The following is a 16,787-nucleotide window of genomic DNA, read 5'->3' as shown; positions in this document are numbered from 1 at the left end:
AGGATAGGACGGCAACGTATCTCAAAAGCAAGTAAGAATTTATCTGGGATATCTCCTTAGAACAAGCATTGTTAACTGTAGCTGGTCTGTATGTTCAAACCATGGTATTTGCCTGTCTTTAATAAAAGCATTTATGAATAAACCCTGGACTGTCAATATTCGGTTTGAAAACTGTGGGCAGATCCACATTTTTAGGAACTACATATATTGGTGATAGGCTTGGTACACTAATATTTGATGAGATACATAATGAGTGGAGGTCGGAAAGAAAAGATAAGAGAGAGAGGTGAGCAAGTGGAAGTTTTTGGAAGTGCTGTAAAGGTAACAGAGAAGTCCGGGGTGTCTTATTTATGCAGGCAATTATTCATCTATGGAGCTCTCACTACGTACCTGGCATTATACCACAAATTGGGGCACCAATATGAATATACAACCTCTGCCCTCAAGAGGTATGCAGTCACATTGACAAGATCTATAAATAAAAGTTAAAAAAAAAAAAGAATGTGAAAAAATGTTTCACAAGGTATTACGAGACCTTGGGATAGGGGTGTCTAAATTTAGTTCTAGGAGAGTTGAAGAAAACACAGAGCTGATGCTTGAAGAGAGCTAATGCAAGTTCTTGTCATTGGCACTACTGGCATTTGTTAAGGACGAGGGCTTGTCCTATTTATTATAGGATGATTAGCAGCATCCCCAGCTACTACCTACTAGATACCAAAAGCATACTTCTTCCCACCCACTGCCAGCTGTGACAACCCAAAATATCTCCAGACATTGCCACCTATCCTCTGGGAAGGCAGGAGTGAGGGGGGAACTGCCCTCACTTAAGAACCACTAAGTTAGTGACAACAAAACAGAGTGATAGGATTTATATGGATGGGAAAGAAGATGACTTTGTCATTACTGGTTGCCAAGTTGGTGGTAGCAGTAGTGGGATAAAATTGGGGGCTACATATAAAAGAATGAAACAAAGGCAATGAGAAGGAAAGAAGAAAAAAGTAAAAGAAATTTCTAGCACCAATAACAGTTTGAGAAAAGTGGTACTATGGCTCTACTAGGTGGAAAAACAAAACGAGTCTTTCTACGAAAGAACATACGAAGCCAGTCATTCTATGAAAAAAAAAACCTTTTAAAGTCAGCTGTTTATAAATCAAGGATTACCTGCACTTAAAAAAATGATACTTATTTTAGGACTCCAATAAACAAGTCTTTGACTTACTGCATTTCAAAAAAACAAAACAAGACAAAACACCCAAAATCAAAAAACCTTACATATACTTTTATAAACAAAAAAAGCCTTGGATCAACCTTGATTTGCTTCTCAAAACAGAAAGCAATAATGTTATATAATAACAAATACAGTAAAACCTTGGTTTGTGAGCATAATTTGTTCTGGAAACATGCTTGCAATCCAAAGCACTTGTATATCAAAGTGAATTTCAAGAACCACTGGCTCACTTGTGATCATGTGACATTCAGTGTCACATACTACTTGTATTGCAAGACATCACTCATTTATCAACTTAAAATTGATTAGAAATGTTTGCTCGTCTTGCAGATCACTCGCAGAACAAGTTACTTGCAATCCGAGGTTTTACCTTACTTGTGTTTTCATCTTGGGTATCTGTCAAACTTTTAATAGCCTATACTACCTGCTAGAATAAGGTATTATTATGTAATGGGAGATGAAAGTATGAATTAGTAAATGATATTGTGCTACAGAGACAAATATAAGGCTATAATGCCATTTTAATAATGTCTAAATTAAGATCATCATCATAATATGTAGAGCCATATCTGACAAACTGTAGGAAATGAAAAAGAATAAATGTATTACTTAAAACTAATGAAAACAAATTACCTATTCTTTCTAAAATTCTGATGAACCTCCATAGTTCGAAATTTGGGTATATACTAAGGGGGTGAATCCCTTCTGAAGAAGCAGAGAATAAAGATTAGTGAGAAAAAAATAATTCAAATCCAACCAGAATGGCTTTTGCTAAAGCTAAAAATTGTAACAAAACTACAAAATATTTCTATTAATATTCTGAAAGCTTTAGGGAAAAAGTTGTAAGAGTTCTGATTTCACTTTCTTATCACCATTGACAGCTCAATTAAGATCTGTAATACAACATCAAGTTACACTGGGTATTTTTCTACTTAATATTTTTCAAAGACAAGCAAAACAAATGTGCTACCTTTATCTACACAGTTTCAGGACAAAGAAAGCCCATACATATTTAAATGAGTTTTCATTAACACATTCTACCCATTATACATTTGTAAAATGAGTTCTATTAACAGTCATATCTGTGAGTATAGAGAATATGGAGGATGACCTGTAGAGAAAAAGCAAATAGGATATATGATGTACCTACTGGGGCATCATGATTGTAGTGGGAAGAATACAGAATCTGAAACCAGCCAGAGACCTGCTTTCTTATTTCTAATTTATTTATTTGCTGGAATTGTTTCCTCTGTAATGTAAGAATACTAATGTCAATCTTTTTACTTGTCACTAATATTGAATGAAAAAAACTACATAAAATATACAGTACAGCACTTAGCACATATAAAAGTCTCAATGGGGCATCTGGGTGGTTCGGTTGGTTGGGCGTCCAACTTCAGCTCAGGTCATGATCTTGCAGTCTGTGAGTTCAGGACCTGCATCAGGCTCTATGCTGACAGCTCAGAACCTGGAGCCTGCTTTGGATTCTGTCTCCCTCTCTCTCTGCCCCTCCCAGCTCGCACTTTGTCTCTCTTTCTCTCAAAAATAAAAAAAATAAAATAAAAAACATTATATATAAAGTCTCAAAATGTTAGTTACATTTCCTACCCTATTTTCCAATACACAAATGTGTATAGTTCATAATTATATAAGGCTGAAATTTTTGGAACTATCCTGCCAACACCAGTTGAGTTACCCTATACTTATCATAATTGTACTTTATAAACTCAAATAATTGACCATTTGCATTTCAGTTGCAATTAATATTCACTACTTACAACCTTTCTGAGTTTCACAATGCATACTTCTCATATACCTAATCTCCTACCAAGACTAAGCAATAACAAAGTCAAGAGAATGAAACAAATGGACAAGCTTTTGTGAGCACTGTATTATCCCTACTGAGAACACAGATTTCTCTCCCTTTCCATCACCCTTCCCATGATGCTTTTCACAAAATGGATGTAGTGATCAGTAGCTCTGAAGAATTTCATATTTCTTTAGCCCTATTAAAAAAAAAATCCCATGGGGGCACCTGGGTGGGTCAGTCGGTTAAGCAGCCGACTTCGGCTCAGGTCATGATCTCACGGTCCGTGAGTTCGAGCCCCACGTCGGGCTCTGTTCTGACAGCTCAGAGCCTGGAGCCTGTTTCAGATTCTGTGTCTCCCTCTCTCTGACCCTCCCCTGTTCATGCTCTGTCTCTCTCTGTCTCAAAAATAAATAAACGTTAAAAAAAAATTAAAAAATAAAAAAATAAATAAAAATCCCATGAAAAATTTCACAGATCCTGGAAAAAGCCTTCAACTCTACTATTAATAACAACAGTACATTTAAAATTAGAACATGTTGCCCTGTCCTTCCCAATTCTTTAAGTTGTTTTCTCTGTTGTTGATTTTCCCCCCCAGTACATGCATGTCTTGACTTCCTATTTAGACTGCAAACTTCTCAAAGAAAGACTGGTTTTTACTCATTTTTATACATATTTTATACATATTTTTATACATATTTTATACAACTCAGTGGAATTACAGTAAGTGCTCACTACTACAGTGAACTCAATCCTACCCCTAGAGAGAAACAAATATAATTTAAATAGTAGAGGTGACTCCACCTACAATTTACTTAATAAGCAAATCCCCCACCAAATAATTTTGCTGGTTTAGTTCTGTTGATCTCTATTCCCAGTTATATCTTGTTGATGTTCACCTTGCTAAGACTGTCTGGGTCTAATATTTAAAAATAGCTATTTTGGGGGGCACCTGGGTGGCTAAGTCAGTTAAGCATCCAACTTTGGCTCAAGTCATGATCTCACAGTTCATGAGTTGGAGCCCCATATCAGCTCTCTGTTGTCAGCACAGAGCCCTCTTCAGATCCTCTCTCCCTCTTTCTCTGCCCCTCCCCTGTTCTCATTCTCTCTCAAAAATAAATATTGGGGTACCTGGATGGCTCAGTCAGCTGAGTGTCCGACTTCAGCTCAGGTCATGATCTCATGGTTCGTGGGTTCAAGTCCCACATTGGGCTCTCTGCTGACAGCTCAGAGCCTGGAGCCTGCTTCTGATTCTGTGTCTCCCTCTCTCTCTGCCCCTCCCCTGTTCATGCTCTGTCTCTCGGCAATAAATAAATGTTAAAAAATAAATAAATAAACAGGTATTTTTCATGCCAAATGTCACCTTGATGAGCATCTGGTGCTCAACAAAGGGTAGTACTCTTCTAATAGTAGACAGAAAACTGGCCAGATTTACCTTATTAAGGAATGGTACATTAGACTCCAACATGGCACCTAATTTGGCAATAAGTATCAATTAACGCAGTTTCAGGGGTAATTCTGCCTATTCACAGTTTTTCATTGTACTCTATCTTTAGAACTGTCTCTATTAGTTAAGCCCCTGCTAATTCCCAAATAATAAGCAGCACAAACTCTTCACTGGTGTGCTAAATTTAAAACTATGTATAATATACAATAACATATAGTGATGTTAATCAGACAGGATATATCTAAGTGGGTTATTGTATATGATGTAGAACAAGTACAACTTATTTTGAGAAGAGATATAGGATACAATGTCTACTCAACACCCAAGAAAGGTGGTAATTACTGTAATGTCATAACAAAATCTTTAACCTTGTCAAATGTGAATGCAGAAAAGTTGAAAACTAATGGTCTAAAGTATAACTGTGTTCAATAAACACCTACTGAATGAACCAAGGAATTAATAACCAAAATATATTTTTTCTAGGGTTATATCTTTCCTCCACAGTCTACCTAAAATGATCTTTAGAAAGAGTTTAACAGAAAACCTAGAAAGACAAAAATGGCTAAAATCTAATTCTCTCTTTTCTGGATATACAGCAATATAGGAAGATTAAATTTTATGATGAAAAGTTATTTTTTAGTAAAAGGCAAAAATACGATAGTACTGTTCCAAAGGGGTGCCCATTACATGCCAGGAAAAAGTGAGGGGAATAAGAAAATATTAGACAAGTGTAAGGCAGTTTCAGTTTGAAACATCCACAACATCCAGAGACTGATCATGTTTTGTTTTATTAGTTGGTTATTTCTGTATTTTTGACCAAAACACAAACATTCACTTAACTGTTAAGAGTTAATCTTAATTTTCAATCAAGAAATTTAATGGTTATGCTATTCCAAGTATTATGCTAAGTACCAAAGAAACTAAGATACCAAAGAAACAAGATCAACTAGGACAACCCTGTCTATAAGATGCTCATAGTTTATGGACTTCAAGCTGTATTACAAAGCTGTAATCATCAAGACAGTATGGTACTGGCACAAGAACAGGCACTCAGATCAATGGAACAGAACAGAGAACCCAGAAGTGGACCCACAAACGTATGGCCAACTAATCTTTGACAAAGCAGGAAAGAATATCCAATCCAATGGAATAAAGATAGTCTCTTCAGCAAGTGATGCTGGGAAAAGTGGACAGCAACATGCAGAAAAATGAACCTGGACCACTTTCTTACACCATACACAAAAATAAACTCAAAATGGATGAAACACCTAAATGTAAGGCAGGAAGCCATCAAAATCCTCAAGGAGAAAGCAGGCAAAAACCTCTTTGAGCTTGGCCGCAGCAACTTCTTACTCAACACGTCTCCAGAGGCAAGGGAAACAAAAGCAAAAATGAACTATTGGGACCTCACCAAAATAAAAAGCTTCTGCACAGCGAAGGAAACCATAAGCAAAACTAAAAGGCAACCGACAGAATGGGAGAAGATATTTGCAAACGACATATCAGATAAAGGGTTAGTATCCAAAATCTATAAAGAACTTAAACTCAACACCCAAAAAACAAATAATCAGTGAAGAAATGGGCAAAAGACATGAATAGACACTTCTCCAGAGAAGACATCCAGATGGCCAACTGACACATGAAAAAATGCTCAACATCACTCACCATCAGGGAAATACAAATCAAAACCACAATAAGATACCACCTCACACCTGTCGGAATGGCTAACATTAACAACTCAGGCAACAACAGATGTTGACGAGGATGTGGAGAAAGAGGATCTCCTACTGCTGGTAGGAACGCAAGCTGGTGCAGCCACTCTGGAAAACAGTATGGAGATTCCTCAAAAAATTAAAAATAGAACTACCCTACGACCCAGCAATTGCACTACTAGGTATTTATCCACGAGATACAGGTGTGCTGTTTCGAAGGGGCACATGCACCCCAATGTTTATAGCAGCACTATCAACAATAGCCAAAGCATGCAAAGAGCCCAAATGTCCATTGATGAATGAATGGATAAAGAAGATGTGGTGTGTGTGTGTGTGTGTGTGTGTGTATATATATATATACACACACACACACACAATACAGTATCACTTAGCGATCAAAAATAATGAAATCTTACCATTCGCAACTACGTGGATGGAACTAGAGGGTATTATTCTAAGCGAAATTAGTCAGTCAGAGAAAGACAAATATTATATGACCTCACTCATATGAGGACTTTAAGAGAGAAAACAGATGAACATAAGGGAAGGAAAGCAAAAATAATAAAAAACAGGGAGGGGGACAAAACATAAGAGACTCTTAAATATGGAGAACAAACAGAGGGTTACTGAGGGGTTGTGGGAGGGGGGATGGGCTAAATGGGTAAGGGGTATTAAGGAATCTACTCCTGAAATCATTGTTGTACTATATGCTAACTAACTTGGATGTAAATTTTAAAAATAAATTAAATAATAAAAAAAAGATGCTCATAGTTTAGTCAGAAGCCTATCGACAAGAGAAGAGCTTACACTTGTGTGTGTTTCTGTTTTTCTTAAAATTAGGACAGTCATATACTTTTTTACCTTGTATTAGAAGTAATCTGGTGTATTGTTTCCTCTATTAGACTATAAACTTCTTCTAAGGCAATGCATGTATTGGAATGATGTTAAACCTTAAATTAAAAAAATAATTATGACAAATTTTTAAAATTATAGCAATTTTTAAAGTCTTGACATGTTCGGATTCCATGCCATAAAATATTTTAGGTGATATGTAAAGAACAAATCTTTTAAAAACAAATGACTCATCCAATTAGACCCTATTTAACAATGACTTTTAAAGAATGTAAAGAGAAAGTCGTTAAAAAAAAAAAAAAGAATAGAAAACCCACACCCTCTTTAAAACCTGTCATCCTGATTTCCAAAACTACATGCATTAGAGCTTCTACCTAAAAAGGTTGACACATCCCTTTGGACACTTCCTGAGACATTCAAGGAAAACCTGGCATAAACTTCTGTGACAGACATGAAACTGGCATGGAACACTACCTGGCAAGAGAAATTAGAACATGGGAGGTTTGATAGAAACCCAAGGAGTCACTTGATCATACTACAGAGGGAAAAATTCAAAGCAGATATTTCCTACATCACAGTTCATGGATGAAGTCCTATCACCTATATGAATAAGAAACAAACATCAAATAAAAAACCCTCCATCCAAAGATGAAAGAATACTCAAGGACAAAAGAGGGGGAAAAGTTTCTCATAACATACCAGTTTATCACCTACCTGGAAAAATCTGCTTTATGGTGTTTGTTTTTTACTAAATATATACTAAAATATATACTAAATATATACAAGTATTCCAATACAAAATATTCCAATATGAAAAGAAATATTCTCAACAAAACATAGTCTATTTTTGTCTTCCCTTGGTTTTATTATTACAAAAGGACAGAAAATAGTGGGATGTACAAAGTGGCAATGATATCACCTCCCACATTTGCTGTTGTAAACTCAGAGGCATACCTGGTAACACTCCCAATGTCAGAGTTATGGAGAAGAGCTCTTAATTCTAACATTTCTGGTTATAATTTTTAGTTCTCTACTTGATTTGTTCATACATTAAGGAAGTAAAAAGAGTACCTTTTTAAAAAAATTTTTGTTTTATGTTTATTTATTTTTGAGAGCAAGAGAGGCAGAGAATGAGCAGGGGAGGGGCAGAGATAGAGGGAGACACAGAATCCGAAGCAGGCTCCAGGCTCTGAGCTGTCAGCACAGAGCCCGATGTGGAGCTCGAACTTACGAATTGTGAATTCATGACTTGAGCTCGTCGGGACACTTAACTGACTGAGCCACCCAGGTGCCCCTAGAGCACTTTAAAAGTAGCCTCAGATTTATTATATATATAATTTTAATTTTAGGTTTTATAAAGGATACAGGACAGAATAGAAAGGATGGAAAGAGGAAAAGTAGAATTAGATTCCATATACAACCTGATTAATCTATCACTGTAGGGGCGCCTGGGTGGCTCAGTCGGTTAAACGTCCGACTTCAACTCAGGTCAGGATCTCACGCTCTGTGAGTTCGAGCACCGCGTCGGGCTCTGCGCTGATGGCTCAGAGCCTGGAGCCTGCTTCTGATTCTGTGTCTCCTTCTCTTTCTGCCCCTCCCCCGTTCATGCTCTCTCTCTGCCTCAAAAATAAATAAACGTTAAAAAAAAAATAAAAATCTATCACTGTAAAAGTGGGGGCATTAGGGGCGCCTGGGTGGCTCAGTTGGGCGTCCGACTTCAGTTCAGGTCATGATCTCGCAGTCTGTGCGTTCGAGCCCCGCATCAGACTCTGTGCTAACAGTTCAGAGCCTGGAGCCTGTTTCAGATTCTGTGTCTCCCTCTCTCTCTGACCCTCCCCCGTTCATGGTCTGTTTCCCTCTGTCTCAAAAATAAATAAACGTAAACAAAAAAGTTTTTTTGGGGGGGGATTAATTATTTACTGGAGGTCCTATTAATACAAACCAGTATTTTTGGCTTTTGTTTTGACATCACTCCTAACTCATTTTCAATTATTCAGTATTGAAACCTGAAGACCTAACTGCATAGCACATGTGTCTGGTATTTCTGGATGATGTAGCAATCAAAATCAGCACCAAGGTGCCTGGGTGGCTCAGTCGGTTAAGCGTCTGACTTCGGCTCAGGTCACGATCTCGCGGTCCGTGAGTTCGAGCTCCGCGTCCGGCTCTGTGCTGACAGCTCAGAGCCTGGAGCCTATTTCAGATTCTGTGTCTCCCTCTCTCTCTGACCCTCCCCTGTTCATGCTCTGTCTCTCTCTGTCTCAAAAATAAATAAACGTTAAAAAAAAAAATCAGCACCAAAACTCCAAAGTTCCAGAAGTAGCTGATTATTTGGAGATGGGCTAGCAACAAAATATGTTACAGAGGGGTGTGTGCATGCATATGAATATTTGGGAAGATGTCTTAACCTGAGCATTTCAATGAGACCATATTCATCTTAATTAACCAGTATAATATTCTCTTGTAAAAAATAAAACCTTACTATTAATGAAAACATGAAAAATCAGTGGGTTTACTAGAAGGCAGCAGGGAAATAAAGGTGAGAAACATGATTTTGTGTTTCTTCATTCTTTATGGGATTGAAACAGCACTGCCTCAGGGGCTGGTAGTGTGCTGTCTTTCATTACAAAAACAAATACACATTTTGAGCATCTGAAACTGATCAAAATATTAATTAAGTGATGCTTCCAAAAAGAAAGAAATTAGGTCAGGGACTCCTTGGTGGTCCAGTTGATTAAGCGTCCAACTCTTGATTTCGGCTCAGGTCATGATCTCACAGTTATTGGGATCGAGTCCCTCGTCTGGCTCTGTGCTGACAGTGTAGAGCATGCTTAGCATTTCAATCTCCCCTTCTCTCTGTCCCTCCCGGATGCACGCATGGACTCACTCACTCTCTATATCTCTCTCTCTCTCTCTCAAAATAAATAAATAAACATTAAAAAAAATAAACTGAAAGAAAGGTCAGTTTGAAATTCTGCTTTAAAATCTAAAAAAGGTATTACTTTTAAAATGTTAGCTCCAGGGGCACCTGGGTGGCTCAGTCGGTTAAGCGGCCGACTTCGGCTCAGGTCATGATCTCACGGTCCGTGAGTTCGAGCCCCGTGTCGGGCTCTGTGCTGACAGCTCAGAGCCTGGAGCCTGTTTCAGATTCTGTGTCTCCCTCTCTCTCTCTCTGACCCTCCACCGTTCATGCTCTGTCTCTCTCTGTCTCAAAAATAAATAAACGTTAAAAAAAATAAAATAAAATAAAATAAAATAAAATAAAATGTTAGCTCCATTTTTTTTTTGAAATACTGAGGCAGATAGTTTTAAAAAGCTAGGTTTAAATATTATTAATAAACATAATTATTTATGTTTTCACAGGACACTACAAGATTTTTCTACACTAATAATTTTTTTAAAATATCTTTTAAAGGAGGCTGCCATAGTCACTCATTTCTTACCTTCGTAATTTCTCGATCAAGAGTATTACATTGGCTAACCCCTTCCTTTTGCCCTTTGTAAAATGCATTACATTTTTTTTGAGAGAGAGAGAACCAGCAGGTAAGGAGCAGAGAAAGGGGGATAGAGGATTCAAAGTGGGCTCTGCGCTGACAGCAGAGAGCCTGAGGCAGGGCTCAAACCCACAAACCATGAGATCATGACCTGAGCTAAAGTCAGATAGATGCCGAAGTGACTGAGCCACCCAGGCACCTCATACATTACATTTCTATCTTTTTCACCAAATCTTAGTAATATCTAAAGCAGAATAGGCTTAATCAATGGTGGAGGAAATAACAATGAAGCAAAAAGCACACAAAACAGCAAAACCTAATCAATGTAATTCCATGTATTAAAGGCCTTAAAAGGGCCTTTATTTTACTAATAAAAACAAATAATTTTTGAAGTTTTTATTTAAATTCCAGTTAGTTAATATACAGTGTTATGTTAGTTTGAGGCGTAGAATATAGTGATTCACACTTCCATACAACACCACTTACTCATCAGAACAAGTGCAGTCCTTAATCTCTATCACCTATTTCACCCATTCTCCACCCACTTCCCTTCTGGTAGCCATCAGTTTGTTCTCTATAGTTAAGAGGCTGTTTCTTAATTTGCCTCTCTTTGCTTTTTTTCCTCTTTGATAGTTTGTTTTGTTTCTTAAATTCTACATATGAATGAAATCATATGCTATTTGCCTATGACTGACTTATTGCACTTAGTGGAATACTCTTTAGCTCTATCCATTTAATTGCAAATGGAAAGATTTTATTTTTTAATGGCCGAGTAATATTCCATTCCATATATATACACCACATCTTCTTTTTGTTTTCTCAGATCTAGGGTTAGTATTAGGGCTAGGGCTAGAGTTAAGATTAGGGTTAGGATAAGACAAGGGTGAGGGTATGTGGTTTGTATTTTGCAGTTCAGAGAAGACTCCAGAGAGTTAGGGTTAGGGTTAGGGGTGAGCGGTTAGGGCTACGGGCAGGGTTACGGTTATGGTTTGTGCTTCGTATCCTGCAGTTCAGGGACCCTTCAGACTTTGGGGTAAGAATAGACATGGCAGTGATCTATGAAGCTGAATAAGGCAGGAGATTTGGGGCTCTAAAAACTCTTAAAAATTTTTTTTAATGTTTGTTTATTTTTGAAAGGGAGAGACAGAGGCGTGAACAGGGGAGGGGTAGAGACAGAGGGAGATACAGAATCTGAAACCGGCTCCAGGCTGTGAGCTGTCAGCCCAGAGCCCGACTCAGCTCAAAAAACTCTTTATTTCTTTTTTATTTATTTATTTTTTTTTTCAAAAAACTCTTTAAATAAGGGCGCCTAGGTTGCTCAGTTGGTTGAATGTCCGACTTTGGCTCAGGTCATGATCTTGTGGTTCGTGAGTTCCAGCCCTGTTTCAGGTTCTGTGCTGACAACTCAGAGCCTGGAGCCTGCTTCAGATTCTGTGTCTCCCTTTCTTTCTTCCCCTTCACCACTTCCCTGGTGTCTCTCTCAAAAATAAACAAACATTAAAAAAAAATTTTTTTTAACCCCTTAAATAGAAACAAATTTTTAAAAATTCATTTAACTGAGTCCTTCAAAAAGTTATTAAAGAATTTCTGTCAAAGCCAAAAGCTGTGACCAATAATGTAAAACAGAACACAGAAGCAGATGAGTTCATTCTAACAACACATGGATTTGTTCTCCTCTTGGAATTGGAACAGAAACTTCAACAGTGGGTAGGCATGAAAGCCTTTACTGCAAATATTCAACAATTTCTCCATTATATAAGGAGTGCAAACAGTGTGCACATCAGTTAGTACCTATTTTTTGCAAAGCCACTGAAATCCTTTACCACTGGATAGCAATAATAGATTTATTAGCTAAAGGACTTTATTAAAGTCATTTAAAATTATGACTCTCAATAGCTTATAAAATCACCCAACAGGTACAGTGATAGACAGGTGTAGACTAGGGCACAGAAAAGCAGAGTTTGGATTCATATCATGTATTTGAGGATACTTTCACTTTAAGGGTATGACTTCATTAAGACTGTAGGCGCTGAGTCCACATGCCCTCAAACAAGTAGTTCTTTATTTATAGGATGCAAAAAAGATTCACAGACAGTAAAATCTACCTCCTATAAGCATCAGAAGGAGGCAGAAGGGAGGGAAGCAAGAACATACAGAAGAGGATGTAGGTCAGAACAGCAGGTATGGGGTCCAAATGAAAAAGGGATGGAGTACTATTGTGGATGAGTAAAACAAGGTCTCTAAACACTCTCCAGTTAAAGACTCTGCCTGAGTAATAATGAAGCGCATACTGGCACCACACTTTGAAATAAACGACCCGCTAAACAGGAGATTTATGCTGCCCCTCTCCCCATTCATTCTCTCCTCTTCGTTCACACTGGAGAGGCATTTTATTCAACTGTTCTCCCCAATTCCCTCTTACGACTATGAAATGACTTTGCAGTCTGTGGCAAAGCCACAGAGCATGACCAACTGATACTAGAATTTACTTCCATAAAGTAGATAAATGGGTCCCCAAACCAAATATTTAGTATGAACCCATAATTTTAAAAAAAGATTTAAAAATGCCTTATTTTTAAAATCTTACTTAAAAGACCATATATATGTGCATATATACACAAATACATACATATATATGCACACACATATATATACATACAAGTATATACTATATATATCAATACATATATTTTCATATTTATATAAGAAAAATGAGAACATATCTACCCAGTGGTGTGCTGGAGCCAGCTCAGACAAATTTTCAGAAATTTTGCAGGCCAGTTGTTAGACATAGCCATTATTAAAAATTACAGGGGCGCCTCGGTGGCTCAGTTGGTTGGGTGTCTGACTTTTGATTTCAGCTCAGGTCATCTCATGGTTTGTGAGATCAAGCCCCACGTTGGGCACTGACAGCATGGAGCCTGCTTGGGATTCTTTCTCCCTCTCTCCCTGGCCCTTTCCCACTTGCATGTGTGCTGTGTCTCTCTCTTTCTCCCTAAAAATAAATAAATAAACTTTAAAAAATTGTATAAACTGGGGCACCAGGCTGGCTCGGTTGGCAAAGCAGACGACTCACAGTTGTGAGTTCAAGCCCTATGATGGCTGTAGAGATTACTTTAAAAAAATTACTAAACTAAAAAAAAATTACTAAAGATTACTTAAAAAAAAAACCCTTAGAAATATTATATAAACTTATGATTAATAAATCACACAAAAACAAAGGTAATAAATACTTAAAGCTTATTTCCTAGTTATTTTACCACATGTTACTATTATTTATGCTCTTGAGATTATTTATGCCTATTATGTCTGTATGGTGAAAACACTATATAGAGATGTGATTCCCCAGAGTCCTAGAGCAAATAGTAACTGGCACATAACTTCAAAACAAAAGGAAAGCTATATATTTCACAAATCTCTAGTGCTCCTGCATAAAATAAAAAAACAAGGAGTTAATAACCAAATTAAGTGAACATAAACATTTAGAATTTAAAAATCATTCATGTAACTATTATTTTCTTTGTGTATCCTGTGTTCCAGGGGCTCTCCTAGGTGCTGGGGAACAAGAGTAAAAAAGATGAGTCCCTGCATTCTGAGAGCTTCCAGTTAAGTGGAGAAGACAGGAAAGTAAACAGACAATTTGTTTTTAAGTGTAAAATTTTAATACAAATTAGGAAATGTGGAAAGATACCCAAGGATATCTGGAATCTTTAAAACATATTATCACAGATCTAGAACTAATCACGAACATCAATGCAAATGAAATACAACTGACAGAGAGTAAAATATAATCAAATTTAAACAAATAATAAAATAGATTCTCCGTGGCAAGACTGCACAGATATGAATAGTAACATTTACCTGCTTGCAGCACCCAAAGCCAGAGTCACTCCTCAAACGCCTAGCTAGTCCGGTGTTGGCATTTTTAGAACTGGCTTGGCATGATGTTCCAGTCCTAAATCAAACTTCTGGTGGCACTCAAGATCATCCTGCTTACACCTATGACTAATGGCTGTCCCCTTAAGAATGTCAGTAAGATATGCAAGTTGTTTCTGGGCAATGGCCCTTCCTGTTATAAGAATTCCCAATAATGGAAATCAACCGAAATGAATGTGTATATGGATAGGTGGATGGGCAGGTAGGCAGGTGGACAGACAGACAGGCAGATGAATAAGATGGATAAACTTTTTTCATAACAGCCTTCTTTCAAAAGAGAAGATACATAATTTAGTAACTTGTACTCTCTGTACTCCCACCTATCTATCTAGGTAGCAAATATTCATCTTATTTTGTTAATGGAGTGTGAGAGAGATGAACACCCTTCTAAACAATTGAAGCTGGTGTAATAAAGGTACACATTTTGCTTCCAAACAAATACCCTGTTAAAAGTGGGGCTACAATTTTCCTAGGAGAGATATACAGCTCTTTCAGGCTGAGTTGAATCCAGTCAGATGATAGTTGGGATTTTTTGTGGAATTTGGAAAGAAGAAGGAAGAGAAGATGGAGACAAGAGTAGAGGAAATGTAGCTTTTGGTGGTAGGGTTAGAATCTAAGACATGATTCCAATCTCTACTCCAAATTCATTCTCATTCCCACAAGCCACAACCCTGACACCAAGGGTCTAAGAAAGACTGGGTGGAATTCCCATGAAAGGACAGTCAACAACAGCAGCAACTGTTCCCCCATCATCACCACCAGCAATGTGGAACAAGTCAGCTGATGTGGAACAATCCTGGCCCAAGTGGGGTAACAGGTCTACCAGATGATTTCAGCAGCCTGAGAAGACAAGTGTGTGAAGATAATCAACACACAAATACAAATCAGTAAAGTTTTCTCTAGCTCACAAGTAGCCTCAAAAAGGAATACATTTCAAAAAAAAAAAAAAGGAATACATTTCAGAGTTCATCAGATTTGTAGATGTTTCTAGTTCTCCTCTCAAATCAGGAAATATTGATTCATCATCTGTTCTGTATCAAACCTGGAGACACGAAGATGAACAACCACTTCCAGGTGGGGACCAGGACTTAGAAACATATCACTATAAACTATAATACTAGATGATCTGTGCCCCGGCAAGAATTATGCTAAAGTAATTAGGAAGGAATCTTCAGTTTGTTCATTTTATCTCTGTGATATCAAAATGTTTCAAATAGTAACTTTGGTCCCAATTTAAAAGTTTAACAGAAAGATTGTACTATACTCCCTTTTAATTCTAACATTTCATAAGAGTTTGTTTTCAAGTTGAGACTTTCTATAGGAACAATGACCTTTCTCTTACTGAAGTAATTCAGGCTTGATTATTTTATCTTATACTATCTGATGAAGCAAAACGAAAGCTGGTCGCTTTGCAAATATTGAATTGCTGCAACTTATTTTGTCATGGTAATTTTGTTTTTTGCAAGAGGGTCTTTTTTAAATTGTAAAATCTTGTAATAGTTTTAGATTTACAGAAATGTTGAGTTTCCTTATACCCCTATTGTTCACATCTTAAATCAATGTTACGTTTGTCACAATTATGTATGTGTTTTTATTTATTTATTTTTTTGATGATTAGATCATCCCTTTATTTATTTTTTTTAAAATATGGAATGCTTCACGAATTTGCGTGTCATCCTTGTGCAGGGGCCATGCTAATCTTCTCTGTATTGTTCCAATTTTAGTATATGTGCTGCCGAAGCGAGCACTATGTATGTATTTTTAAACATTCTGGTCTTGTAAACTCTACTTTTCCATGTTTTATTTGTAACAGATTATAGAAGGTACTAGAAAAGATCCCCCACAGGAATTGGTGGAACATTGAACTATAAACACTGAGTGACAGCATTATTCCCTAGAACAATAAAAACACTGTCAAAACCCAAATATTTCTTCTCAAGGTGAAGTCATGTCCAAACTGAGGTAAGGTCAAGCAGGCCTATTCATGGAGCTGACCACTTTGACTATCTCCATATAAAGACAGAATATTTGGGGTGGTGTTTTACAAAAAAACAGAATTTACTAGTAAAAGGAAGAAAAATTCAGGAGACATGAGGACTGCTATCCTTAATTGAGTTTAAAGTAAATCAGGATGGGGTGAAATTTCTGTAGATTTATTTTACACAGTTCCAATTCCTTTGATTTAGCATAAACTACTTCAGTGCCTAGCAAAGTGCTTATCACACACAACTATTTGTTGAATATAAGTGAATCCCACTTTCAAGTATGTCATTGTACAGAAACCCCAATACATCTGTTTAGCATCAAATTTGCA

At 37.1% G+C, this 16,787-nt stretch overlaps 1 protein-coding gene and 1 non-coding gene across 3 annotated transcripts in view; both read right to left on the bottom strand.

Annotated features, from left to right (window-relative positions):
* SH3D19 (SH3 domain containing 19) overlaps positions 1–16,787 on the bottom strand; it is a 189,479-nt gene that overhangs the window by 63,332 nt on the left and 109,360 nt on the right. The window lies entirely within an intron of this gene.
* Positions 16,115–16,221, bottom strand: LOC131508146 (U6 spliceosomal RNA). The gene has a single exon (XR_009259857.1). It is a non-coding gene; the product is annotated as a U6 spliceosomal RNA (small nuclear RNA).

Source organism: Neofelis nebulosa, chromosome 3 (assembly GCF_028018385.1).
Source record: "Neofelis nebulosa isolate mNeoNeb1 chromosome 3, mNeoNeb1.pri, whole genome shotgun sequence".
NCBI classification, from domain to species: domain Eukaryota; kingdom Metazoa; phylum Chordata; class Mammalia; order Carnivora; family Felidae; genus Neofelis; species Neofelis nebulosa.
The sequence above is the reverse complement of the archived record's forward strand: the minus strand, read 5'-3'. Positions and strand labels throughout refer to the sequence as shown.